At 40.7% G+C, this 26,325-nt stretch overlaps 1 protein-coding gene across 4 annotated transcripts in view; it reads left to right on the top strand.

Moving 5' to 3' along the window:
- DLGAP1 (DLG associated protein 1) overlaps nucleotides 1–26,325 on the top strand; it is an 830,806-nt gene that overhangs the window by 637,962 nt on the left and 166,519 nt on the right. The window lies entirely within an intron of this gene.

A 26,325-nucleotide genomic window follows, 5' to 3' on the forward strand; every position in this document is an offset into this window, starting at 1 on the left:
TTTTTTTTTTTTTTTTTTTTACCAAAGCAGGCTATGAAAGGAGAATAACAAAATACCATGTGAAATGCATGCTAATTTATTTTCAAGTACAGTAAAACCAGAGTTTGATTTTTGCCTGGTGTTTTGAACATTTGAGGAACATTTTCTAAGATTAACAATTATTTTCTTTGAAAAGATAAATGTGTCATGTTTAGTGCAAAATTTATAAATGAAAGCAACACTTATCTTTTTATTAAATAGTAAAAGCAGTAGTAGAACATCATGTTCACATTTGAAACATAAATCACTTTAGATGGATTAAATATATCACTAATGAGTTACCAAGTGATTAAATATCTATAGCATATACCTACAACAAGCAGTTCACGACCTGGCTCTAAGAGTTTACTCATTGCTCTGAGCACAAAAGCGTGCAGCTCTCTATCCACTGGAGTGCTTTCGGGGGAGAGTGAAATCCTACACTTCTGTCAAACATTAAGAATGTCGTTTTGAACTTTCTGTGTATGCAAGGGACAATGCCAGGCACCATCAGAGATACAAATATGTGTGGCAACCATGGCCGGTTACAGTGCTTTACCACTGCTGAGAATTTCTAGTCAGATTTACACATAAACCATACAACAGAGTATTTCTTAACAGCTGAAAGAATCTGATTAGCATGACTAAACTGGAGAAGGAACAACTGACATTTTGATAGTTCCTTAGCTCAGGTGGACTGGTTACATTTTTACTAACTTCAAATACTTTATGATCAAGTCCTGTGCATGTGGTATGAGGGTAATCTTAGATGAAAACATCAGGAAAACTCAGTTCTTTCATTCGCTAACTGAAGCTCCCCTTTTTCCACAGACAGTTGGCTATTATTCTAAAATTGCCTCTGCCTTCTATTTCCCTCTTCTCCCCATTGTTGAATTCTGTGGCTCCATCCTGATCTACATTTTGTTTTAAATTACTAAAACATTAGATGCCATCAATTAGTAATATACTGTTTTTTTAAAAAACGATTCTTTTCCAGACTATCATAAAATCAAGAGAGAGAAACGTGTACGATTTGCAGGTATCCCTGTCTTTTTTTTTTTTTTTTTTTTTTTTTTTTTTTTGACAGAATCTCACTCTGTCGCCCAGGCTGGAGTGCACTGGCTTGATCTTGGCTCACTGCAACCTCTGCCTCCCAGGTTCAAGCAATTCACGTGCCTTAGCCCCCTGAGTAGCTGGCTTTACAGGCACACACCACCACACCCAGCTAATTTTTTGTATTTTTAGTAGAGACAGGGTTTTGCCATGTTGCCCAGCCTGGTCTCGAACTCCTGAGCTCAGGCAATCTACCAGCCACGGCCTCCCAAAGTGCTAGAATTACAGGCATGAGCCACTGCGCCCAGCCTCTGTCCGTGACTTTCACCATCTGGGTTATTTTGCTTTCTCAAAGTGAGATTATCAGTTATGTCTATCTTTTTAAAAATTTAATATTGTTTCAAGTTTTGTTTATGAAGAGAAAGAGGCTACATCTATATAAAGTGTAGGATTTATAATATCCATTGCTCCATCAATTAATATATTTACAGCTCAGTCTAAAACCATATACAAATAGAACTGGAAAGATCTGAAAGGGGGCCATATGCCTAATATCACATTTCTAAATGCTGCCTTTTTTAGAAAATAAACTCTAAATTATTGAGGAAGGAAAGCTAATTCATCATAATGGAGGTTTAAACATAAAAGGAAAAGAAGAAAGAAAATAACATATGCTTGGATTTCAAAATCCTGTTACATCATAACACCCAAAATTGGAAGGAAGATAGAAAACACATCTTGAAAGCCTATTTTGCAAGCTTGGCTCCACCTCACAAAATCCCTGTGCCATTTTCTTAACAAACTTCTTTACATGTAGCAATTGGATCTAATGAGAGGCTAAATCTTGCCTTTGTGTTAGAAATTGATTTTTTTTTACCCTCATCCTGAGTTCTCCTGTAGCCAGCCCCAGCACTCAAGAGCCTGCTTCATTGTTCGTCATTAGATTTATCACTTTTACAGACTGCCACAGCGTGCTCAGAAATCTACCACGCTCTTCAAAAGAAAACACAAAATCCCTGCTCTTAGCAGGGGACCAACCCATTAAAAGCATTGGCAGAATCTAAGAAAAGAAAGCCACAGTGGTGATAAAACAATGCATCTGGTAGGAGAGCCACTTAGGCTACCTCTGAGAGGTGGATTCTGAGGGGAGATGGAAAAATGTGTGGCTGAGAACTCTTGCTCCTTCTTCACCTGACTGCCCTTGCAATGCCTTTAGGTCAGCGGCTACCTCAGAGCAGGAGCAGGTGACAAGCCCAACATGGAACAAGCCAGGTATTCCAGTCACGTCCTAGGAGGAGAGAAATGTGCAATTCCTCCTCAGTGGGCAAATCTCATCCACCTGCGATCTGTGTGACAGTACTCAGGGTGAGGAGAACATTTGACAAAGGAAGAAAAAAAAGCTGTAATCCCATTACCTTTGATGAGTGCTCAGAGGAAACGCCTATAAAAACTGAAGATGAAAATGTTGCATCATGATGGCATATACGCATGCCCTCACACAGACCTCATTTCCTCTTTCATATTACCCGATAAATGCAGTTTTCTCCTGAAGTGTATTTTTTTAATAAATAAAATCAGTAAGGTCCTAAGATAGGTCTATTATTCTGAGTGGGAAAGTGATGTGTTTGGTTTCATTTCCTCCTGGTGTCATCATTCTTTGCCATCAGCAATGCTACCAAGATTGGAACACTGATTTTAATATTTCATACTTTAATTGACTATAGTTCTCCTGTATACCTACCTAGTTTGCAATTTCACGTGACAGTATATTTTCAACTTAACTTACTTTAATTCTTATCCTGGAGTCTGTGGAATCGTATGACAGCAGGCTTAAGGCTAATATTAATCAATTCTCATTTTTGGCAGGTTGCTATGATTATTAAATAGGTATATAAGGTCAAGTTAAATATAGTCGATATCATCTTTATATTTGCTTTATAACAACTGTGCCTCCCACGGAGTAGACACTCAATAAATAGTTGATAAAAGAATGATGGTGATGGCGGGGAGGCACTACATAATTGGAAGGGAGAAGGGAGAGAAAAATCTTCCTATGCTATTATTGGAAACTTTCCAAACATGTTTATGTTTCCATTAAATTAATTATAATCATCAAATAATGAAACTCATGTGGGATGCACTTATAAATGCAATGATTGTGACTGGTTACGGAAGAGCTAGGGCTTTTATGTTAGAAAGGAGGATGTTTTCTTTTTTTGAGATGGAGTCTTGCTCTGTCGCCAGGCTGGAGTGCAATGGGGTGATCTTGGCTCACTGCAACTTCTGCCTCCCGGATTCAAGCGATTCTCCTGCCTCAGCCTCCCAAGTAGCTGGGACTGCAGGTGCCTGCCACCACACCTGGCTAGTTTTTTGTATTTTTAGTAGAGATGGGGTTTCACCGTGTTACCCAGGATGGTCTCAATCTCCTGACCTCATGATCCACCCGCCTCAGCCTCCCAAAGTGCTGGGATTACAGGCGTGAGCCACCGCGCCTGGCCAGAAAGGAGGATATTTTCTAAGAAGCACTCATGCTATAAAAACTTGCCATTCTTATATAATGCAAATGATAAATATGGCATTAGTGTTCTGCTTCTTTCTCCAAAGGGTATTTTTTTTAAAGAACCCACAAATGTCATCTCATCTATTTTTAAGTATAGGGCTGCTGGATAAACAGCTAAATCATCTAAACCCAATGGGAAAATTCAAAGTTTAAATAAGCTATTTTATGTCATTGAAAATAAGTGGTACAGACTGACACAGACCATATGGGTTTTTGCATACAGTTACATGTAAATTTTCTTAACTTTGAATATAAAATTCTAGTTGAAGCTGAGGAAATGGAAAAGCAAAATATAATCTGTAATGATGATTCCTTGAAGATTCTAATTTCTGATTCTCTGGTCCAGGTTTCATCAATTTCCAGTCAAAGCCTGTTCGTTAGGTTATCTATGTACATAATGGAGTTGTATCTTTAGATGGAGATAATGTAAAGACAACACAAATTCTAAAAGGCAGATCTCCAGTGGTCGTACATTTGGGGTTCTTCCTCAGAATTCATTTTTTAATAAAAGTTACATTGCTAATTGTGAAAAAAAAATTCAAATGGTACAGATTGATACAGAGTTAAAGTAAGAGCCCCTCCCCCACTGTGTTCCAGGCTTATTCACCAAAGGCAGACATCACTGTCACCATTTTCACATTCGCCTTCTGCTATTTTCTACATATAGTCAAGCATACAAATATGTGTATGTGTACGTACATATGCACCTATGTACATATACTTGATTGTATGGGGTATTCATTCATTTGGCAAATGTTTAATGCTCATCTACTGTGTGCCAAGCTCACTTCCGGACACTGGGAACACAGGATTGAATCAAATCAAAATTCTTTCTTTAATGAAGCTACATTCTACTATATTAACATCACATATTAAAGAAGTAGTATATTAGCAATACATATTGAGGAACAGTATTCACTATCACGCATTTTGCTTTTACAACCAGTGCTATGATGAATCATCTGTTCATAAATCCTTTTTTTTTTTTTTTTGAGATGGAGTCTTGCTCTATCAACCAGGCTGGAGTACAATGGCGTGATCTCAGCTCACTGCAAGCTCCGCCTCCTGGGTTCATGCCATTCTCCTGCCTCAACCTCCCGAGTAGCTGGGACTACAGGCTCCCACCACCATGCCGGGGTAATTTTTTGTATTTTTAGTAGAGATAAGGTTTCACCGTGTTAGCCAGGATGGTCTCTATCTCCTGACCTCGTGATCCGCCCACCTCGGCCTGCCAAAGTGCTAGAATTACAGGTGTCAGCCACCACGCCTGGCCCATAAATCTTTATACCAATTTATGAGTTGGATAAATAGCAGAAATTATTTTTATATAGTCAGTCTTTAGGCAACGTTTTCTTTGTATTATCAACTTCTTTAGAAATGGATTCTGAGTTTTTCATTGCTAATCAAATTAATGCAACAATAGAATGTTTACACTGTGGTACTTAATCTTTAGTAAATCAACACCTTCAAGTATCTTAATAAAGGTATCAAAATTGTATCATTCAGATAAATTATTCAGATAAATTTATCATTCAAATAAATCACTGTGTCCTTCTAGATTCATCTATGAGAATGCTCCAAAAGGAAATCAGTTCAGAAGTCCTAGTTTCCCTCTATTTTTATTGATCACACGTGCTAGAAACCTCTGATTTAAATATTTCATGATCAAATGCCTCCCAAACAAAATAGTTATCTTTTTGTTTGTTTCTGTGTAACAGAAGAGAAAAATAGAAGATGTTTAGTAAATCAAAATGAAACAGGCCAGGTGCGGTGGCTCACACCTGCAATCCCAGCACTTTGGGAGGCCGAGGTGGGCAGATCACTTGCGGTCAGGAGTTTGAAACAAGCCTGGGCAACATGGCAAAACCCCATCTCTACCAAAAGTACAAAAATTAGCCGGGCATGGTGGCGTGCGCCTGTGGTTCTAGCTACTCAGGCGGCTGAAGTGGAAGGATCACTTGAGCCTAAAGGATCGAGGCTGCAGTAAGCTGTGATTGCACCACTGCACTCCAGCCTGGGGGAGAAAGTAAGACCCTGTCAAAAGAAAGAAGGAAAAAGAAAAAAAGAAAGAAAAGAAAGAAAGGAAGAAAGGAAGGGAGGGAGAGAGAGAGGGAGGGAGGGAGGGAGAAAGGATAGAAGGAAGGAAGGAAGGAAGGAAGGAAGGAAGGAAGGAAGGAAAGAAGGAAGGGGGGAAGGAAGGAAGGAAGGAGGAAGGAAGGAAGGGAGAGGAGGGAAGGAAGGAAGGAGAAGAAAAGAGGGAGGGAGGGAGGAAGGAAGGAAAGAAAGAAAAAATGTATCTTTTAATTCATAGAAAATTAAAGAAAAAAGAAAATTATGCCACCAACATAATTGAGCACAACAAAAGCTACTGTTATTTATGAGATTCTCCTTTAGAAAGCTATTTGAGCTTCTCTTGTATGCCTCATGTATTTATTACAACTGAAACCAGGTCAAAATTTACATCCAGGAGCAGCCTCAAATGGAAGGAGAGAAGTTGATAGACAAGTGGGCATGCAAGGAAGAAAGGTGCTCTCACCTCCTCTGCCTCAGTGATGGGGGAGCACCGAAGCTGCCTTCCATTTTCCACCCCCACATTCCCCACAAGGGCCTTCTTGCCCTTACTTTGTATTTTCTCTTTCAGACTTCTTCCAGTAATACTGACAGCATATGGCTGGTTTGGGCAGAAACTAGGAAGCCACATCAATTATTTTTCCTGACTTAGAATTATCTTCCCTCCTGGAGGGAAAAAAAAAAGGTTCTCTGTGGCCATTCCAACACAAAACATTTTTTTTTCTTGATGTTTATCTAAATCTGCTGCAAGGAAAAATAACATGATTTCTTTTGTCAAATGAGATATCAAAAATGAGGTTTAATTTAATGTTTTTCTATTGATTCAGAATTTTTTAGTCTAAACAAATAATTACTAACTGGAGTCGGTGGCTACGTGCCTACTCATGTGGCTGTAGTGGGGCATTTGAATTGCAGAAAGCCAGCACTGTCACTAGGAGGAAGCATGAGTATCTGAACCATCTCACCCATCAGGTCAGCTTGACTCATCACCAAAAAGGTAAAGAAAATGACAAAAGAAAGTCTCTCTCAAGTGAAATATATCTGCATTGTTATTGTCTGTGGGTAGTTCACAGTTTTCGTAATAGGAAAAACATCATCACTGAGTATGAAGTGTGCTTATGCGTTCATGTGTGTGTGACAGAGACTGGATACTAAAGACTGAGTTCCAGTCAGTGCCTGGAGACCAAAGGAATAATGGAGTGTGCATGCTTGGGTTCTGGTTATTTCTATATGCAAAGGTAATCATTTATTATCTTGATGAAGCATTCTTCTCTCATTACAGTTTTTACCATCAAAAGGTTGGCATGATCTAGGTTCTTGGTGTAAAATACAAGATGTGTTTTAAAATACAAGATCTATACAAAGCTATTTGTATAGATCAATGCCACTTACATGTCTCTATTGCCAACTTTCATTTGCACTGATAACTTGAATGAAGCATGTCCTGGCACAGGCTTGACACAAAAGACGAAGTTTCCAAAGGCTGAGTCCTCCTATACACAGCAGCCATTCCTTCATGTTTGTCTTCTACATATTGATACAGGGAGATAAAACAGTTTCACAGAAATTGTTGAAAGGTGTTCATTAAGAGTTCAATGGTAAGATAAATAGTTCCAGTGTGATGACTGGAGGAAGTGCACTGGCACAAAAGGAGATCTGAATTCTAACCCAGTGCTGCCACTTATTAGCCATATAAGCTGTAACTTACATTCTGGGTGTCAGTTTCTTTGTTTGGAATGTGAAGAAGCTGACATTTCCCAAAGGATAATTTGAATAGGTATTAATGTGAAGAAAAGGAGTTGAATTTGAGAAAATGAGTGCTGTATTCAGAATTCTGTATTGGCAGACAACCTAGAATCTTTAAGATGTTCATATGGATGGAAACTCTTTAAGAGAACAATACAATATCAAGCATCTCCCAAACCCTCTTGGAACCACATTTCACAAAACATTTCTAAGGACTGGTGATCCAACAAACCTGCCTGTTCTGCACGTGCATCCCAGAACTTAAAGTATAATAAGAATGAAAAAAAAAAGGATGGGTGATCCCTAAAATGTGCTTTGGAATACACAGGGTGAGATGACAGTCTTCAGATTCTATTTGACTGGTCCTGCCATGATCTGGTAATGGGGCTCTCTGGGCCTGGTAGAGTTCAGTTGACCCTGCTGAGGGTTGTGGCCATGTTTCCCCAAATATCTCCACAGCAAGAGCCAACTGCAGCTCCTTGGATGCCAACAGAGCCTCTCTTCTGGATACTGGTCATACGTGCCCCCCTCCACACACATGCACCAGCAACTTCGTGCACGGGGGTGTGTTCCCCCATGATCCCTATTTGCCCACACCCATTGCCAGTTTTCTTCCCTGCCCTTGGTGGAGGAAAATCTGGTTATGAAAGGTACCCATACTTTATTTCTCTGTCGAATAAAACAGGTGCAACCTGGGTGATGTAATTAGAGATTTCACGAGCACTTTTACTTTATTGTATGTTGTTTTATAATTATCCTCTGCTTAGAACTAGAATTATAAGAATGAATAATGGCCTCTGCCAGACAAATGACGTCATCCCTCCTCTCAAGTTGCTTACAGATTGGTGGGTGAGACAGATCTATAAACAAATGGTTTTAAAACAATGTGATCAGTGTTACATTAGTAATATGTGCAAGTTGCTACAGCAAATCTTGGTTTTTTTTAAGGTTAGCTCTATATTTGTTTTATCAAGGCAGGGCATTATGGAATTCTTGGTCTTTCAGAATATAAAGGGCTTAAATAAAAGATGAGTCTATAAATTTCCTATTTATTTATTTGTTTGTTTATTTTTGAGACGGAGTCTTGCCCTGTTGCCCAGGCTGGGGTGCAATGGCACGATCTTGGCTCACTGCAACCTCTGCCTTCTGGGTTCAAGGGATTCTCCTGCCCCCAGCCTTCTGAGTAGCTGGGATTACAGGCATGTGCCACCACGCCTGGCTAATTTTTTGTATCTTTAATAGAGATGGGGTTTCACCATGTTGGCCAGGCTGGTCTTGAGCTCCTGACATCATGATCCACCCACCTTGGCCTCCCAAAGTGCTGGGATTACAGATGTAAGCCACCGCACCCGGCCAATTTCCTGTCTATTTACCGTGGTGGGATGCTTCAGGTGGCTGTAGATTTTCCTGTTCATTTGTCGACAAGAAATAAAAATTCCATGAATGACTCTTTTGCTCTTAAAGAACATTGTCAATGAAATTGACATGCCAGGCACCTTGCTAGGTGCTGGTACAGAGCCAGTAAGAGGCTCACTCTGCTTACATGGCCTTTGTGCATCTACTGATCAACTAGTGAGGAGGTGGTCTTTACACTCATAATTCCTCAGAAAACAAACGGGGCACATGCAGCTCACAACTGAAGAGAATCTAGATATCAATAATCACTGCAGTGGCCCTGTCTGCCCATGAAGTCTCCCCCTCACTGCCTAGAAGCTGCCACCCGAATTCCTGTCTATATGGTTAGTTCTGTGCAGCCATGTGCTGAGTTTAGAGTACCCAGTGCTCAGTCAAACCCTAATCTAGGTGTTGCAGTGAAGTAATTTTATACATGTGGTTAAAATCTATAATTAGTTGACTTTATGTAAAGAGGATTACCCTCAATAATGTGGAAGGGCTTCATCCAATCAGTTGAAAGGCCTTATGACCAAAAACTGAGGTTTTTTTTGACAAGATTCTGTCTGAAGACTGCAGAATCAACTCCGGCCTGAGTTTCCAGCCTGCCAGACCACCCTGTGGATTTCAGACTTGTTACTTACCACAGTCATCCCAGCGAATTCCCTAAAATAAATCTTTTTTTTTTTTTCCTGTTCTGTTCTGAGAACCCTGACTGATCCACAGTCCCCTATACACAGGCCTCTAGAGATTCCCCTAAGTGAACTAATCTTCCCCACCCTCAACCCCCTCCCACCCCAAGCTCAGAGAGTCTTGAATCTATTGCACAATCCGTTAAGGGTCAGTTCTATTATGAATGAAACCAGCTTTAAGGGTTTGCACCATGTGGGAACTTAACCGTCATTTAAACATGATTTCTACATGAAAAAGCAACCTACAAATACACTTTGAATTAGTTGGCATGTCATATATTACTTTATATCATCTTATCTTTATAATCAGTCTCTGAAGTAGGTATTTCTATCCTCACTTCGTGTTTGAAAACCTGAAATTAAAATTAACTGAATTAAACTAAAACCTGTTCAGGTAATTAGGCCAAAATCACATGTCTGGTCTAAGTAGAGTCAGATTTGAACTCAGGTTGACCTGATATACTGTATCCATTGCACCATCCTCCTTCCTTGTAAGTGAAAGACTACCTAAGTAAGAATTACATGGTAGAAAAATATTTTATTTTCTTCTGTGCCACTGTTATAAGCATTCTCTATAGAGAAGGATTTAAACATTAGCTGACATTTATTGAGGACTTACCATGTACCTGGCTCTTGTTTTAAAGATTCTTGAAATGAAATGTCTGGGTTAAGTTATATATTGTTTCTGTAGTTGGGCATTTCAAAATCCTAAGACATTGTTGGTACTAATGACTTTCCCAGCTCCATCAACTTTGGGTCATAGATATTTAATGAAAGATTTCTACTCCTGTTTTTAAATAATCAATGTTTCATATTGACATTGAATACTATATAAATTACAATAAAAAGATGGGATTGTTGTTGAAAGTTTTTTTTTTTAGGTTTTGTTTAGTCTTTCTGTCCTTTTTTTTCCAAGATAGAGTCTCACTCTGTCACCCAGGCTGGAGTGCAGTGGCATGATCACAACTCACTGGAGTCTTCAACTCCTAGGCTCAGGAGATCCTCTCACCTCAGCCTCCCAAGCAGCTAGGACTACAGGCACATGCCTCCACACCCAGCTAATATTTAAATAGTTTGTTGAAATGAGGTCTTGCTACGTTGCCCAGGCTGGTCTCAAACATCCGGGCTCAAGCAATCCTCCTGCCTCAGCCTCCCAACATGTTGGGATTACAGGCGTGAGCCAGTGTGCCTGGCCTGTCTTGTTTTTAAAAATGTTTTGAACCCCACTGCCCCTGGCCCCCAGAGGCTGATGTACAAGAACATGAAAAAGCATTCAAACATCAGGCTTCCTGCCGTAACTTTGCACATGTGATAACCCAGGTGATGGACTCACTTCATCTGGGTGGTCATCTCCAACCCTAGCCAGTGTTTTCTCTGACTCTTGGCTACGCAGGAACCCCTGTAAAAAGACATGCAGGTCTGTGTTTATTCTGAAGACACAGCTTTTAAGAAATATTCTTCTACACGACTACAATGAGTACAGAAGTACAATCAGTGAAAGTAAAGGTAACTAAAGACCAAGGAGCTCAATTCAATAAGTATTACTTTAGGGTCTCAAAACTATTCTTTCGACAAGCATCTATTAAGTGCTTGCTTTACAGAAGGTACATGGGGAGGAATGAAGATGAATAACAGTGTCTCTCTGATTAATAATGAATATGGCAGAACCCTGTGGCAGACACTCTAACAGTAGTAGCACTTTTCTAAGCAATGGTAGCAACCAATTAGTGGTAGTGAAATCTGTTTAATGGGTCACAAATACCATTACTTTTAATTAAATAGAATACAATAGAAGAGAATGAAAATAAAGACAGAGTGCATGGCATGCCAAAAGGTTGAGTATTTCTCTCGTCTTTCACTTGTATACGTGCTTATACTGGTTTACAAAGTAACATGTATTTCTTACTGTGAGGTATAGCCGAAAGCTATTTAAAAGCCACTGCTGTAGAGAGAGAGAAAAAGAAGAAAACAAAAGCCTTGCTCTCAAGAAGTTTGCATCTTGCTGGGAAGATAAAGCTATTCATGAACAGCAGAACCCTTTGTCTATGGCAACTGATGACTAAGAGATAAAATTAACGTTGCTGACTTAGTGTCCCATGGGATTAAGATCACGGGAAAAAGTCAATGTGACAGTATGTTACTCCTTTCTCTGTGAAAAACTTTCTTTACTCAGCTTCCAGGACGGACAACACACCCGTGTTGATCCTGCCTAGTTTGTGGTTTCTTAGCTCCAAACTTCTAAGGGTGGAGCAATGCTGAGAGGACATGGCTCCTGGACCATTTCTCTTTTCTACCAACACACTCTCCTTAGGTCAACTCCTTCATTCTCAGCGTTCTGAGTACCAGGTGTCTGCCCACAGGGGTGTTTGCAGCCAGATTGCCTGAAGCCGCAGTCTTAGATAGCCAGCTACCCTGTTCAACATCTCTGCTTAGATGGCCCTTGGGCATTTCAAACTTCCTACATCCCAAACTGAGCTCCTAATCTCCGAGTCTACTCCTTCTTTAGGCCTCGTCATGTCAGCTAATGGGAATTCAGTCCTTCCAGTTGATCAGGCCGAAAACCTTGGAGTCGCCCTTTACTGCTGTTTCTCAGTCCGCACATCCAAATCATCATTAACAAACCTCTTGGCCCTATCTTCTCCCTCCACTGCTGCTCCACCCTGGCTCCTCCCTTTTAGTTACAATCTAGGTTATTGCATGAGCCCCCAAGGGTCTCTGATTCTACCCTTGTTGCCCTTGAGCCATTCTCAACTTGGCAACCTGAGTGATTCTCTTAAACTAGAATGTGTCTGTGTCTCATCAAAGCCTCCATTCTATTCCCATCTCACCCTGAGTAAATGCCACAGCCCTTACTACAGCCTATAAAGCCTCCTGAAATGGACCCCCATAGCCCCGCAATCACTATCCTCACCTTCTGCCACCTCTCACTCCACTCCGCTCACCTGGCCTCCCACTGTGTGCATGGCAGTCCTGCCCTTCCTTTCTCATCTGTGCTTCTTTCTGCCTTGAGCACTCTGCCGCCAGACCCCAGGGCAGACTCCCTCACTCCATCCAGTCAGTACCTAGAGGTCTCTTAACGTAGCCTCCAATGATGACACTATTAACATTGCCTATCCCACCACCCTCCTCTCCTCCACACACTCTTTCCCCCTTTCCTGCTTTCGTTTTTCCATAGCACATATCATTGCCTAACATACATTTTGCTTGTTTTATTAGTGGCTGTCCTCTCCCTTCCCCATGAGGGCAGAGCTTTATTTTTTAATTTTAGATTCAGGGCGTACATGTGCAGGCTTGTTACATGGATAGATTGCATAACACTGAAGTTTGGGCTTCTATTGAACTCATCATCCAAATAATGAACAGAGTACCCAGTAGATAGTTTTTCAACCCTTGCCCTTCACCATCCCCTCTTTTGGAGTCCTCAGTGTCTATTGTTGCCATCTTTTTGTGTGTGTGTTGTTTTGTTTTGAGACGGAGTCTCGCTCTGTCGCCCAGGCTGGAGTGCAGTGGCCGGATCTCAGCTCACTGCAAGCTCCGCCTCCCGGGTTTACGCCATTCTCCTGCCTCAGCCTCCCGAGTAGCTGGGACTACAGGCACCCACCACCTCGCCCGGCTAGTTTTTTGTATTTTTTAGTAGAGACGGGGTTTCACCGTGTTAGCCAGGATGGTCTCGATCTCCTGACCTCGTGATCCGCCCGTCTCGGCCTCCCAAAGTGCTGGGATTACAGGCTTGAGCCACCGCGCCCGGCCTACTGTTGCCATCTTTATGTCTGTGTGTACCCATGGTTTAGCCCCCACTTACAAGTGAGAACAGGCAGTATTTGGTATTCTGTGTCTGCATGAATTCATTTAGGATAATGACCTCCAGCTGCATCTGTGTTGCTGCAAAGGACATGATTTTGTTCCTTTTTATGGCTGCATAGTATTCCATGGTGTATATGTACCACATTGTCTAAGTCGATTCCATGACTTCAGTATTGTTTAATAGGGCTGTGATCAACATGTGAGTGCAGGTGTCTTTTTGGTAGAGTGCTTTATTTTCCTATATATACTCAGTACTATGATTGCTGGGTCAAATGGTAGTTCTATTTTTAGTTCTTTGAGGAACTAAAATAGATGTTTTTCTTTGCCTATCAATTGCTGTACCTAAAATAGCACCTGTTTCATGATACAGTCCTCTCTATGTATCTGTCAGTTCTGCATCTGTGGATTTAACCACCCATGGGTCAAAAATATTTGGAAAAAAAAAATCCACAAAATTGCACAAAACAAAACTTCAGTTTGCTGTACCCTGAGTACTATGTGGAATCCACACAAATGAAGTGATGTGCAGGCATTGTATTAGGTATTACAAGCAATGTAGAGATGACTTAAAGTATATGGGAAGATAATGCATAGGTTATATGCAAATACTACACCATTTTATATCAGGAACTTGAGCATCCATGGATTTTGGTATCCTGGAACCAGTCCCTCACAGATACCACAGGACGACGACTGTATATACTCCATAAATATGTGTTGAATAAGTGAATGAATACTTTTAAAGCATTTTGATAAAGTCACAGAAGAAGTGGAACTTTTAACTGCAGCTTAACCACAAAGTAATCAGTTTAAAGTGAAAGAAGAGAACCCTGTAATGAATACTCCAGTTGGAACATTTCCTTTCAATGGACCTTGAACTAGCCCAGAAGCAGTGATTTGGATAACTATTGAGTGTATCATACTCATCTGTACACATGTTTGTGGGACATCCTGTGTTCATTATCGATACCTTGCTGCCTGTGGAAAGTAGACTGAAACATAGTTTAAAGTACACACCCTCAAGAGGCAGCTTCCCTGTATGATGATTATGAAAGTGGAATTTTGCATCACACATGTGCATGAGGACACCAAAATACTATTCAGTTATTTTCCCGATATCAAGAACTAGATGCATGTGGTTTGATGGTTTCATTGCATTAGAATGGATGGGATTCAGGGAGGAAAGATTATTCTGGCCCATTTGAATGCCGTATGCTTTCAGGTGTTGTAAATGTAGCTTGGAACAAAAAGTCCGAACAGTCCCAAGATACAGTGGGAATCAGACGGTGGTGACGAAAAGCAGGAGCTTCTGAGTTGTAGCTCTTCCTAAATCTATTGGGATTTTTGTTTGTTTATCAATGTCAAGTATGTAAGTTAACGATTCACAAGGAAGCCTCATTTGAGAAACTTAATACTTCAAAATTGATAATAGAGAAACTAAAGGAAAATATTTGCTGAAATCTATTTTAAAATTTGTAATTTTAAAATTAAGTATTAATACTTGAGATGATTGACTTGATATTTTATAGACTCTAGCGGTATCATTTGTTAATAATAACATTATCAGATTTTGTGTCCTAAGGAAAAAATTCATATACAAGTTTGACAAGTAGTTGGGTGTGTACAGCAACAGACAGATGTGCCGAGAGGTTTATGTGATTTTAGACAATACCAAGGATTAGTGTTGATGAATGATGTTTCCACACGTGGGCTTCTATTGACACCAAGAGGAAGGTCGCTAATCTTCTACCCACATCTCTGCTTCTGAACACCAGACACAGAATTCTAGTTTGCCTCAGGGAATTCAATGTTTGCAACTAGGAATTATAGCAACAAACAACATAGGATATGGTGGATAGACACCAGCACACTAGTAACTATAACAATAATGGAAAGCTATGATGGCTCAACTAACAATTCCAAGCCCACAGATATGCCTCCAGTATGCCAGAAAATGAAGTTACATTAAAAACTAAAAAAGGGTTCTAAGTTAGCTTATCTCCTATATAGTCAGTGGAAAAAATATATTTACCATAGACCTAGACCTCTATTTTTTTTTTTTTTTTTTTTTTTTTTTGAAAGGGAGTCTCACTCTGTCACCCAGGCTGGAGTGCAGTGGTGCCATCTGGGCTCACTGCAACCTCCTCCACCTCCCAGGTTCAAACAATTCTCCTGCCTCAGTCTCCTGAGTAACTGGGATTACAGGTGCCCGCCATCATGCCTGGCTAATGTTTGTATTTTTAATAGAGACAGGATTTTACCATGTTGGCCAGGCTGGTCTCGAACTCCTGACCTCAAGTGATCTGCCCACCTCGGCCTCCCAAAGTGCTGGACCAAGCATCTAAGATTCAGTACTTGTTACAAGTTCCAAAATGCTATGGGATTGTATCTCCCAGCAGCTTAACACTTGAATATGAGGTTTAATAGAAAATTACTGTAACAAAGTTTTGAAACTCTTATAGACAGCAGCCTGGTGTGATGAAAAGAGTGTAGAAATTTGAATAAGACAAACCTGTCTTTCAGTTCTGACAAGCTGTAACATTTGGTGTAAGTTATTTAATGCCACTAAGTCTCAATTTTTTCATCATTGCAATGGCAGTAAGTAACACAGGGTTTTTGTATTACGTGAAATTATGTTTGTGTATTAGATGTTATAAAATGGCTACCAGCAGGTCCTAAGGTCACATGCATCCTTATTAATGTATTCAGTGGGAGAGGAGGTATCTTTGTCCTGGCATTTCATGCACAGGTCCACAGACGCTTGCTGACTGAGTAAGCTTAGATCATTCACCTCTGCCCTGAGCCAAGCAATGAAGCCAGGAAGTGTGATTTGCTGTTTGTCCTACCCTAACTCCTGGGCTACTCCTGAAATAAATGGACCTCGAGTTGGGGAGAAAGCTTTTCCCAGAGCAAAGTCAGGAGGCTTGGCTACAAGAACCAAAAGTGGAACTGGGATAGCTAAACCCATACGTATTCACTACAGTCAAAATAGTGGGTGAATAATTAATAAAATTCATTTCCCTTCCTGTCCCTACCTCATATTAGAATCTTAGTATCTTAGTTGCTATTTCTTGTAAAAAATTTTTGAGACAAGGTCTCACTGTGTTGCCCAGGCTGGTCTTGAACTCCTGGATTCAAATGATCCTCTCCCCTCAGCCTCCCAAGTAGCTGCATTCTACCACGCCCAGCATCTTAGTTATTATTTCTTGATGTGATGTCACGAGGGTTTCTTATCCACAGGTAGTGCCCGTTTTAATGTCATCCAGGACCTCAGTAACGTTTTCTACTAGTCCCCAAAGGCCCATGGTTCTCCAATCCCTTGGGGACTGCAGACCTAGCCCCTCTGCCATTCCCCCGCAGGGCTGTTTATCAGTGGCATTTGCACTTCACACACATATATTCAACTTTTAAGGAACAGTTTCATCACCGGGAAAGGGGATTTATGGGAACAAACTTCAAACCCAATAGGAAATTCAGAGGTACTGAGATTTAATACTCGACTCGGCTTGACTTACTTAAAGCTGCTTTTTACTCGTTTCCTTCATCCACCCTCCAGTTTCACCAGATCCACTCAAAACTTACAAACTTCTTTAACACCGGAGACTGAGTTTTATAAAATGCTTTTGGTGTATTTACGCAGCCCCTGCTCTGGTGCTGGGTACCCTGTAGATACTATACATGTTCGTGGGTAAGAATAATTCTATAGGGTCGTGGTAAGCAAATTACCTTTATATGTCACTGTTTACAACGTTCTGTTCTTTCAAGATCATTTTAAAATGGTATTTGGAAGAGCTGTGGCAGAGGGTATAAATTCTATTTAAAGAGGTAGGTATTTACTCTTATCCTTAAAAGGTAATTTTAAGCAATCTAAAACAAATTAAGTTTTCCCCCAGTTTCGGGCTTCCAGGGGAGTGAGAAAGGGCGGTTGCCAGGGAAATCTTCTCCTGATTGGGAAGCGACAGTCGTGCCTAGGGATCTGCACATTGCATCAATTGTAATTTTCCTATTCTTGCTCTTTTTTTTTTTTTTTCGCTGTTTTTTGCTATGAGAAGAGCAAGCCTAAAAAGGCTAAAGCGACATTTAAGCCAGCTCGCATTTGTCAAGGTGAAAGCTGTGTGCGGAGCAGAAAAGCAGGTTCTCCCAGCTGCACCAAAGAAGATGGCCAAAGAAATCGAGGTGCAGTAGGAATCTGGAGCCCCCTAAAAAGTGCTTAGAAGGCCAACACATTACAAGCCATTTCCCTACAAAAGTTGTAGGCAGAACCAGAAGTCCAGGCGGAGCCTTCCTTACAAATGCTAAGGCACGCTGTTGGATGCTTCAAGCGCTCCCAAAGCCACCCTTAAGGTGCTGGCTGTCCTGCAAGTATTTGCTAATCGCCCCCCGCCCCCCCCCCCGAACTGTTCATGTTTGTTTAAGCAGCAGCTGCAAACAGTACTTGGTAAGGCAGCCCCAGACCAGGAAATGACAGCACTCTTTCACTTCAGAATTAAGAATTTATGATTTTGAACCCTCTTTTAGCAGTGCTAGAAAATTAGTGACACGAGAACAATTGTGCTTATTTGAATGGTTACATTTTATTTTAAAAACCACTACTGTTGAGTGGGAGTATGCACCCCATTCTTTTCTTCTTTTTTTTAGTTTATTAGTTCATTCACTTAATCATCACAGATTCATCAGAGGCAAGGTGATATTATTAAAAGTTTTGGTGTCAGACAAGTGCACATTCCTACCAATCATTAAGACCTGGGGCAAGTCCTTTCATCTTTTTTTTTTTTTTGACACAAAGTCTCACTCTGTCCGCCAGCTGGAGAGTGGTGGCACCATCATAGCTCACTGCAGTCTCAAACTCTTGGGCTCAAGCAATCTTCTTATCTCAGCCTCTCAAGTAGCTAGGACTAGAGGCACATACCACCACCACACCAGCTACACTTAAAAAATTCTTTTGTAGAGATGGGGTCTTGCTATGTTGCCCAGGCCAGTCTCAAACTCCTGGAATCAAGTGATCCTCCTGCCTTGGCCTCCGAAAGTGCTAGGATTACAGGTACGAGCCATTGCACTTGGCCATTTTACCTTTTTGAATCTCAATTTTGAAGCAGTAGAATGGAAATAGTAATGCCTATTTCATACAACTGCTGCAAAGATTAAAATAAAGTAACATAGGCACTGCCCCTAGCTCATTGAGATTATTCCATAATTGTCAGATATTTCATGAATGTCAGATGCCCAACTCTCCTTTCATAATGTAGGTTTTTCTCCTCCTATTTACCATTCCTTTTCAAGCACAGGAAAGGCCAAACAGGTTGACCCCTGAGTCACTACTAAGCACCCTTATTTACCTGGTGGTTGTCATTGAAACACCTTGTGCTTGGGAAGGAATCGACAGCTGCTGAGGGGTAGCTGTGCAAATAGAAACCTATCCCTGATGCCCACCATTCAGTTGTGACTTTTCCTTGCTCTATTATCTTTGTTTGCACCAAATCAACCAAATGCTAAGTTCCTTATTCCCAGTTCTTTGGTTCCTGATGAAATAGAACTTTGCTTTATGCACTCACAGCCTTGGGCTCATCAGTTTTCCTCCCAAATCTCTGCAATCCAGAATAGCTCACGGAATCGCACTGGCCTGCCCTTGTATATTTTCAGGACATATGCTCCATTTCAGCTGTCCCGGCTTTCTAAGTGTCTTCATTCCTTTTGTGGCTCTCAGATTTCCCAAAATCTCACGCATTCTCATTACTCCACACCTCACCATGCAACTTCCCATCCTGAGATAATCCGCTCTCAAAGAGTCACGTGCACATGGCTTCATCTCTCAACCATCGTCCCTCAGACCATCACTGGCAAAGACTATATCCATTTAGTTACACTTTGATAACTGCAGCCCAGCCAAAGCGGGGCACTCAAGCTAGATGCACTTGGGGAGAGACTTTTAAAAGTAAGCGTTCCTACGTCTGATAGAGTAGTTCTTGCAACTTTTCTTTCAAGGGATTGTAACTCATTCTTTGTTTATCAATTTTTTTCCTTCAGACAGACCTTAAAGCACTATGACATTATTTTCTTATCTGAAATATGTGCTTTGTAGTTTATCAAAAAATAATTGTTACCCAAAAGACATGTCAAAAGACATATATGAATATGCTAGAAGGGGACGGGGGAGATTCCTGAACTGTCAGTGGCAGACCTCAACTTGGGCACAGTGTCACCCTACACTAGTTACTAATGTCTCTGGACCTCAGTTTCTCTATATAACAAACTGAGGTTATAATATTTACTCCTCATATCCTTCATGATGGTTGTAAGGATCGTGAGACATTATGTGAACTTACGATTTTTTTCCAAAAGCATGACATGATAAATGTAATTGCTATTATTAATTTGGTTATGAGTAAATATGAACATTAAGTTTGACAATTACTATCCCAGAATAAATTCATTTCTTGTTTTTCTTTTCATACATATTTTAAAAGAGTTTTAAATTTATTCTAAGAGCCATAGTTTCTACGTTTTAGCTTTTTGGATATTGGGATAAATCATATATTCTATGGAGTGTCAGAATTTATTGATGATGTTTATTTCTTTCTTAGCAACACAAAAAATGTTGGGACAATTGCATTGGTGTCTTAGATTCAGTAAAATGTGCAGTGACATGATCTCAGCTCACTCCAACCTCCGACTCCCGGGTTCAAGCAATTCTACCGCCTCAGCTTCCTGAGTAGCTGGGATTACAGGTGCCCACCACAACGCCCAGCTATTTTTTTGTATTTTTAATAGAGACGGGGTTTTATATGTTGGCCAGGCTGGACTTGAACTCCTTGCCTCGTGATCTGCCCGTCTCGGACTCCCAAAGTGTTGGGATTACAGGCATGAGCCACCACGCCCCACCGTGTGTTCCTCTTTCAACTGACTTCAGGAAAACCTAAAGTGACGGGAAATATCAGCACCAAAAGATAGTCCACTTCCAAAGCTCCTAGCAGAGAGACAAATACCTTTTTGTGCCCGTGGGCCAACTTAGGAGAACCGTTTTCTTACCGTGAAAGAAATTTTTATAATTTTGCAAATTATTTTATATATAGTCCATTTGCACTTATATTCTTATACTAGAATATATAGTGGATAGAAATATGGCAGCCACTGCTTTTAATCCACTGCTTTTAATAATAAATGCCACTACTTTTAATCCCCAAGATTTTTATAATTGACCATATTCTTTAAAAGTAGCCATGAAGAAAGCCAGGTGTGGTGGCAGGTGCCTGTAGTCCTGGCTATTCAGGAGGCTGGGGTGAGAGGATCACTTGAGCCCAGGAGTTTGAGGAGCAGCCTGGGCAACAGAGCAAGACCTCATCTCTACAGAAATTAAAAAGAACCATTTGGAAGTGGAGAGACTATTTTTGCTCCTAACTTGCCAAAGAAAATTGAAGGTAGGCATCAGAGTCTTGGAAAGCCAAAGCCATTCATCATCAGGGGTGTCTGTGTGCTCAGTAACATGGCTGAGTACAGTGTACAGTGAAGAACTCCCATCAAACAGAACTTTATTAAACACTTCCTATGTGCTTATGGACATTACCTCATTTCATCCACACATAATTCTATGGGATAGGAAACTGAGGCACAGATAAGTTAATTAACTCACCCAAGGATGTACCTAGTAATTTACCCAGCAAAAATTCAAACCTGGAATTCAAGCCCGGGCAGTTTATTGGAGAGTCCACCCTCTAATCCTTTGGCAATACGGCTTCCCCCGATTTCAGTAAGCTTATGGAGTAGTTGGAGAGATGAAACAAAGACAAAGAGCCATGTCCATAAAACAGCATTTCGTGATTATTTGAGTACTCAGTATAATCATGTGGACCGAGGGTTGGGATACTTTCTCTATGAGCCATATTGTCTCCATCGCTACCATAAAGCTCTGCGCTTGTAGCTCAAAGTCAGCCATAGATAACACAGAATGAATGGGCATGCCGTGTACCAATAAAACTTTATTTACAAAAATAGATGAAACAGATTTAGTCTGCAAGCTATATTCTGCTGACCTCTTACATAGATGGTACATGCTATAAATTTCATAAACAAAAAGATTAATTTAGGCTGAAGTAGTTGGAGGGAGTTTTGGGAGAGCAGATTCAACTTTAAGGAAGACTTGAGATAGCTTGAGATGAGCTATGTGACCTGACCCCCTTTGCTTCTCTTGCTCAGTGCTCTCTGGCCAGGCTGGCATTTTCATTCCTAGGGCTACAATTACTCCAATCTTCTTCTTACTCTAGATACTTTGCACCGGCTGATCCTTCTGCCTGGAAGCTGTTCCCCTAGATCCTTCCAAGGCTGGCTCTTCTGGTCATCAAATCTCTGTTACTTCTTCAGGGGGCTTCACTGAAGGACAAGTTGAAGCAGCCCCCCTCCAGCTACCCTGGCACACCCCCTTATCTTATTTCCTTATAGCATTTATGCTTTCTGAAATTATCTTGTTCATTTATCAGGTGCTTGTCTATTCGCTGTCTCTTCTTGCTCTCCTTCTAGAATATAAATTACATGGAATGAGACCAACGTTTGTATTATTCACTGGTGTGTATTCCCAGCACCCAAACCATGGCTGGCAAATAAACAATTAAAAAATACCTGCAGAAGTAAAGAAATAAGGGAGTGAGGCAGGAAGAGAGACAGAAAATATGAGCATGCCCCATTAGGTGGTGTTTTATTTTCTCCTGTTCTGTGACTGAATAGACTACAACCTTCATTAGAATGGCCCATCCTTCAGTGCCCATGACATCATTTCAATTCAGAAAGCATTCTCATCCTGGCTGGGCATGGTGACTCACCCCTGTAATCCCAGCACTTTGGGAGGCCGAGGCAGGCAGATCATGACGTCAGGAGTTTGAGATCAGCCTGGCCAACATGGCGAAACCCCGACTCTACTAAAAATACTAAAATTAGCCAGGCATGGTGGCGGGCACCTATAGTCCCAGCTACTAGGGAGGCTGAGGCAGGAGAATCTCTTGAACCCAGAAGGCAGAGGTTACAGTGAGCTGAGATCGTGCCACTGCACTCCAGTCTGGGTGACAGAGCAAGACGCCATCTCAAAAAAAAAGATATTGAAATAATTATTTCAGTACGTTCAAGACCAGCCTGGCCAACGTGGCAAAACCCTGTCTCTACTAACAATACAAAAATTAGCTGGACGTGGTGGCACAGGCCTGTAATTTTAGCTACTGAAGAAGCTGAGGCAGGAGAATCGCTTGAACCGGGAGGTGGAAGTTGCAGCGAGCTAAGATCACGCCACTGCACTCCAGCTCAGGAAACAGCGCGGGATACTATCCAAAAAAAAAAAAAAAAAAAGCATCCCTATCTTGTAATTAGAGGGTGTTAGCCCTTGATTATGGCCATTTCTTAGTCAAGGGCAGGTCTTCCGGTTTTCCAAATGATAACATGTGGTTTCAGTTGTAGACGGGCTATCACTGAAACAGAGAATGCACACTAATCCTCATTTTGTTTTAACAAAAATTAAGATTTCTGTTGGAGTGCTAATGCTTAAGCGTAATAATTAAAAAGCAATTAATCCTTTTTTCTCATCCATACTACTATAAAATCTAACCTGTATTAATTTGTTTTTATTATTGTTTGTTTATGTTTGTTGAGTCCAACCCCCTCCTAAGCTGGTGCACACAAGCAGGGCATCCCACCAGCCTAAAATCAATGAGGTCCTGCCCTCTTTGTCTCTGCTCCAGCTTTCCTTGTACCAAGACCTCCAGTTCCTGAAACTGCCACCACAGTAATAATGCAGGCTTTTCTGAGACAGCTGCAAGGCTATCTTTTTCTTTGGATTTTCCTAAATCTTTTCTCTTTGTGCGGCTGAAATGGAAAGACACAAACCTCTGCCCAGCTCACAATAGCAGCTGCAGCCGTGTCATGCCCCCTTTCCTTCCAATCAAAAGGGATTCACATTTCACTCTTTGGACCTGGCATGCTTACCACTCTATATGCTGTTTTCTAAAGCCATGCACCTAAGTAACGTCTGCCTTTTGCTTTAGTGTTTAAGAAACAAAAAATAAAAACGGACTCGATTATACCGATGTTAATGGCCCTTGCAGTTCAGCAGCTGTGTTTTTCTTCTCCAAGGTCTCGATTTTCTGTCTTCACACTTTCCCTAGAACTGATGACTGTATTATTTTATGTGTAATCTTGTTGTATGCTACCTTTAGGTATATAAATAATGTATTACTATTCAAATTCCACTCCAATGGAAGTCACTTCCACACAACTTCTTAGCTGCCATCATTTGAAAAGTATGATTAATTGAAAGATCTACAGGTAAAATACTTCTCAGCTGATTCCCTAAACAACAATTACAGACTGTTTCTAGTAGTAGTTTCCACACAGACTGGAGTGCAGTGGCACAATCTCAGCTCACTGCAACCTCTGCCTCCCGGGTTCAAGAGATTTTCCTGCCTCAGCCTCCTTAGTAGCTGGGACTATAGGAGCCCGCCACCATGCCTGGCTAATTTTAGTATTTTTAGTAGAGTTGGGGTTTCACCATGTTGGCCAGGCTGGTCTCAACTTTGAACAAAATATCTGAACAAAATTTGCCTTATTTTGTTGCATAAGCCATATGAGCTAATCAGTTTGACATTACTCTCTGATACACTCCAGAGACCAATGCTTATGAACTTCACACCACTATTGAGAAATAGCAAGTGTGGGGTGCATCGTCTATGACCCTCAGCTGTACCAAGTTAATTTTTAAAATATAATTGCTAAGCCTGTACTGAGGCTCTGAACATGATCCTATCTCTGCAGTGAGTCACCTGCCAATGCAAGGAAAACAAGACTGTTCTCAGCATTTACAATTTCCTGAGAAATCTTTGTTGCTGTGGTGATTTTGATGCTTTTACCTAAAAAAGTAAAAACATGACATTGTTACTAGCATAATTAATAAATGGCAAGTGTATCGAATGTGATGAGCACAAAGGTGTCCGGGACTGTAATTGCTCAGTTCTGCAGGTGCCACAAAGCACAGCCTAGAAAGACAAGGAGCGTCAAACAGTGGTCAACATATGGCCCTAAGAACTGCCTCATTGGAACTCAGCCCCTTCTTAGCTGTAACTCTGGGTGAGTTACATAACTTTAGTGTCCTCCTTTATAAAATGGGAATAATAGTAATACACCCCTCCACCGTGTGGATCAAATGAGCTGACATCTATAAAGTGCTTAGAGCAGTGCCTGCACACGGGAGCACAATGTAAGCGCTTAGAACAGTGCCTGCACACGGGAGCACAATGTAAGCGCTTAGAACAGTGCCTGCACACGGGAGCACAATGTAAGAATTGATTAAATACAATGAACATGCTGCAGGGTGATGCTTCCTCTTGGTTAGTACTTTTCAGAATTAGAACCTACAAACCACTGTTTTAAAGTCCACGAATAGTAGCATTTCTTCAATCTGAAGTTCTTAGATCTAAACTTTCAAGTTATACAGGTAAATTAACAATTAAAAAGGAAAGAATGATCCTCTTTTAGTAGAACATCTATTCTCACTTCCTTAGAACCTATAATATTTCAAAATCTCTGTCTGACGTGTGTGTGCTACTATGGACAATTTTCTTAACACTTTAGGTTTCAACATGATATATTATGAATCATAAAATTTTGATTAATGTAATTTTGATCTTAGGAATTAAACACTTCAAACTGTAGTGCTGCTGTTTTAGCTGTGTGTCCTTCAGCAAGTTACTTACCTTCTCTGAGCTCCTGCTTCTCACCTGCGAAAAACAGAAAACTATACACAGGTTGTCATATTGATGAAATGAGATCTTGTAGGCAAATGTTTTTTTAGCAGAGTTAATGTTAATAATGAAGTACCATGTTATTTTAATGTATAGGCAGTAAATTGTTAATATCAAAGTATTAAAAGCCTTTTTATTTTCTCATTGCAAACCTGGCCAATTCCAGGGAGCCTTTCCTGGATCCTCCTTTCCCAGATCCTCCTTTCCCATCACCATTACTGCTAACTCTCGTTTCTTTTCTCATCTCTGTTATAAATATGTTGAGGGCAAGAACCAGCCTCCCCCTTTTTTGGTCTCTTTTCCTTAAGCCTTGTGCAGTGCTCTGTGCACTGTAGGATGTTTGCTATGTTACTTCTTAGTGGATAAAAAGAGTGGCTACTATGCATCTTTTTTCACATCATGAAAAATGAAGAAGGAATGAGATCTAGGTTGAGTTCATGTTGAAGTGGAAAATCTAAGAGGAACTTAAGAGAAAGCCACGAAGACGGCTTTTAAAACATAGTGCAATGTTCTGCTGAACTCGGAGAAAATGACTGTGGAAAGAAAAAAAAGAGCAGTGCACTAACAGCATTATTTTGTTATGGTACCCACAGTTAGGGACTTAGAGTAGGATCCAGCAAAGCAAAAGGAAAGGAACAATTCAGACAAGTAGTAGCTATACCAGGTAAGTTGAGGAATCAGAAGGCCAAAAAGGGGAGAAACTTGCAAGAGGAGTTATTTGTGTGTACGTGTGTGCATGGGTGTGCAGAGGCCAACAAAAAATAAAAGCAAGAAAATGCCATTATCTTCCAGAAGGAGATCATTGAAAACCTTTAGAGAGTGCTTTAAGCAGATCTTTGGAAGCTGAATCCAAATTAAGAAAGATTCAGAAAGAATAAATGATTGGGGAGTAAATGCAGCTGGTGGAGACCACTGGTTTAGGAAGAAGACAGACTGGATATGAGATGGTAAAGTCAAAAGGTTCAAGGAAGGCATAGATCAATCAGAAAACATTCCCGAATCTTAAATGGCAGTTGAAAACAAATCACTGGAAAGCTTAAATAAAATTGCTCTCCTTTCCAATGGCATTCTTATGCCCGACTCAACTATTATCAGCGTGAGAAAACTGAGATGTACAAATGATTCAAAGCCAATGGTTTTAATTTTTCCTAATACATGAGTCATGTAAAAGATTGAGAGACATGGATTTGTATGTATTCAAAATATTCTTGAGCCTATT

The sequence above is a fragment of the Rhinopithecus bieti genome, unplaced genomic scaffold, assembly GCF_001698545.2.
Source record: "Rhinopithecus bieti isolate Rb0 unplaced genomic scaffold, ASM169854v2 scaffold_3856, whole genome shotgun sequence".
Classification (NCBI taxonomy): domain Eukaryota; kingdom Metazoa; phylum Chordata; class Mammalia; order Primates; family Cercopithecidae; genus Rhinopithecus; species Rhinopithecus bieti.